The following is a 3204-nucleotide window of genomic DNA, read 5'->3' on the forward strand; positions in this document are numbered from 1 at the left end:
GCACTCCTACAGTGAGACAGTAAGTGGAGACCAGAGAAACCCTGAAAGTTCATGAGCCAACTAGCCTAGCATACACAATGGAAAAAAGAGACCCTATCCCAAACAAAAGATGGAAAGCAGGGACAGATACCCGAGGTTCTCCTCTGATTTTCACACATGCACTCTGACATGCACACACCCACTCTCACAAACACACACACAAATTCCTCCTAAACACAGACACACCATATACACAAAGATAAAAAATGATAAAAAAAATATGGTGGAGAAGTGATTGAGGAAGATACCCCATGACCTCTGGCCTTCACACTCGCGCACACACACACACACACACACACACACACACACACACACACGAACACATAACACACAAATAGTAAAAAATAAAAGTTAGCCAAATATTTGCAGAATTTCAGAGATAGCACTAGGTTGGGAGAGAGTCACCCTTGGTCACCAGTATGACCCAAAAGAATCTGACCTGCCTGCCCATTGCCCCTCTTTTTTAGTTACAAGGTTTGGGGTCCTTTAGACACAGCTCCAGGGGAACTGTCCCTGTGAATGTCCCACTTTCCCTGGACTCACACAGCAGGGATCCCAGGCCCCAGCAGTCACATGCCCTCCTTGGAATGTGAGTGGGGGCTTGTATGACATTTGACAAAGGCTAGCTCCAAAACATTAGAACCCTGTTTCAATAGTTCCCTTCTGGATCTTCTAGTAGCAAAGCTGTGAGCACAGATTTGCTCATTGCAGTGTTGTGTAGGATAGCAAAGGATCAGATGCCTCCTAATCTTCATCCAGGGAGGATGGGGACTCTATAACAGACTGTCATGTTGTCTTTAAACAGATAGGAAGAGTTTAGGACAATGTGAGAGAGGGCTTATAATACAATGTTACACATAAAAGAGAGGAAGATAAGTTTGCATGTCTATAAAGTGAATTTTGTGTATGTTTGTGTGTTCATATAGGTGACTGTGCATGTGTGTGTACAAGCATATGGAGGACAGGGATAACATCAGGTATGTGTCATTCCTTGAATGCCATCCACACTGTTTTTTGAGACTGGCCTGGAACTTGCCAAAGTAAGCTAGGTTGACCAGCTAGCAAGCTCAGGGAGGCAAGCATTTAACTGACGGAGCTCTTTCTACAGTTCCTATAAAATGAATTTCTCCCAAATCTTACATAAGGCAAGGGATGTCCTATGTGTGCTTTGTCCTACACAGGTGTCTGTTGGCTGCTTTCTTACCTGGGTGCAGTGGAAGAGGCCCATAGAAGTCCAAGCTGGAGCAGGGGAGTCTCTGGGAGCTCTAAGACTAGCAGCTGTAATCCTAGAGAAAAATTATCTCTTTATAAGCTAGAAAAGCCCCCAAAGTGAAATTAAGATAAAACTCAGTGATCCCTCTGACCATAACTCACTCATCCACTCAAGTTTCATTTTATTTTATTTTATTTTATTTTATTTTATTTTATTTTTTGAGACACAGTGGCTAGCCCAGACTGGCCTCCAATTCCCTGTGTAGATGAAGATGGCTCTGAACTTCTTTCTGTTCTTCCCAAGTCCAGATGTGGTGGTGCATGCCTGAAATCCCAGAACTTGGGAGCTCAAGGTCATCCTCGGTCACATAGTAAGTTCAACTATAGTCTGGGTTACATGAGCTCTTGTTTCAAAGAAAAATTTCTCTAGGAAATCTCATGCTGGAGTGAGGTTAGCCTGAACCCCTGGTACCCCATGAGGTATTCCTAGAAGTGGAGGTGCCCACATCTCCCAGGAAAATATGCTGGAAACTTATTTATAGCTAAATCTATATGTACATATTTCCTGGTTTTTCTTTCATCTTTTATATAAATTATAACACTGTTGTTAGCAAGGCAGAGAGAAACAGATTTCTTTCTGTCCCAAGTTCTGGCCCAAACTTTGAATAAACCCCTTTCCTTCTACTAATTCGTACCTCCTGAGTTTTTGGTAAAGCAAGCAGCAGATGTTAGAGTTCAGCTTCAGTTCTTGATCCTCTAAGCACACCTAAACCCTACCCTGAGGAAGGTAGAGAGACTTGCTCTTATAGCCTCAATTACTTGACTTGGGGATAAATCTTTTTGCAAAACTGGTCATCTCAGTGCTTGTTACACTGTGTAATGGACATAAACAGTCTGGTTCAATGACAAAAGCATGTGCTACTCCAGTAACAAGACAGGAGTATAGGAGGTTAAAGGCTAGTCAGAACAGGGGTATAATCTGAGTGCAGCACTGGCTGGAAGGAGCAGGTGGCCATTGGCAGCCTGAATGAAGGGCTCAGCACACACAACTTCCTTCAAGTGCTACAAGTCATCACCCAGCCCCTTGTCCTGGCCAAGAGCTGTTGAATTCTAAGACCTAGGCATATCTCTGAAATAAGATCATTTTTTAAATTATTATTATTGTTATTATTATTAATTGCTTTAGAGTTTTTGTTGTTATTTTGTCTGCCCGTTTGTTTGTTTGTTTGTTTGTTTGTTTTGAGACAGGGTCTCATGTAGCTGGATGACTTGAACTCCCAGTCTTCCTGCCATGACCTCCCAATGCTAGGATGACCAGCATGTGCCAACATTCACAGTTTAGACAGTGCTGGAAATTGAACTCAGGACTTCCTGCATATTAAGTAAGCACTCTACCAACTCTGTCAACTGAGCTACAACCCCAGTCCTTCAACAGAAATGTTTAGAAAAAACAGCCTGGAGTTTCCATGGAACCTGACCTGAAAGAACACTGGAAGTTCTCAGGTTTTCAGTTTCTGGCAAGAAGTCTCCACCCTGCAGCTCCCAACCCCCTTTTACTGCTTTTTTTTTCCTACCAACACTTTGTGACCCCAGAGAAGTCTCATGGCCCTGCCTTGACCTCAACATGATTGGCCCTAGTTAGGTCAATTGCAAGGACCACAGAGACCTTTAATCATCCAGGAAACCCATGTACCCATTGTCCACCTGCCTTTATAAGTATGGACAGTCATTCTAATCTTTCTCCTCCCTGGGGACACTGCCTGATCTACTTCCCTTCAACATATCTGTATTTGGGAACTGTTAGGGTTCCAAACAGCAGCAGTTTCCCCCCTCCCCAACAGGGACCTCACCTTGACCTTTGGAGTCAAGGGAAACAAACTCTGCTGAGAAGCAGCCTGCCTCTCCTCTGATCTCCAAAGATAAGATAAGCAGATTCTACCTGTTAAGCAGAGA

The sequence above is a fragment of the Nannospalax galili genome, unplaced genomic scaffold (genome assembly GCF_000622305.1).
Source record: "Nannospalax galili isolate Female #2095 unplaced genomic scaffold, S.galili_v1.0 scaffold408, whole genome shotgun sequence".
NCBI lineage: Eukaryota > Metazoa > Chordata > Mammalia > Rodentia > Spalacidae > Nannospalax > Nannospalax galili.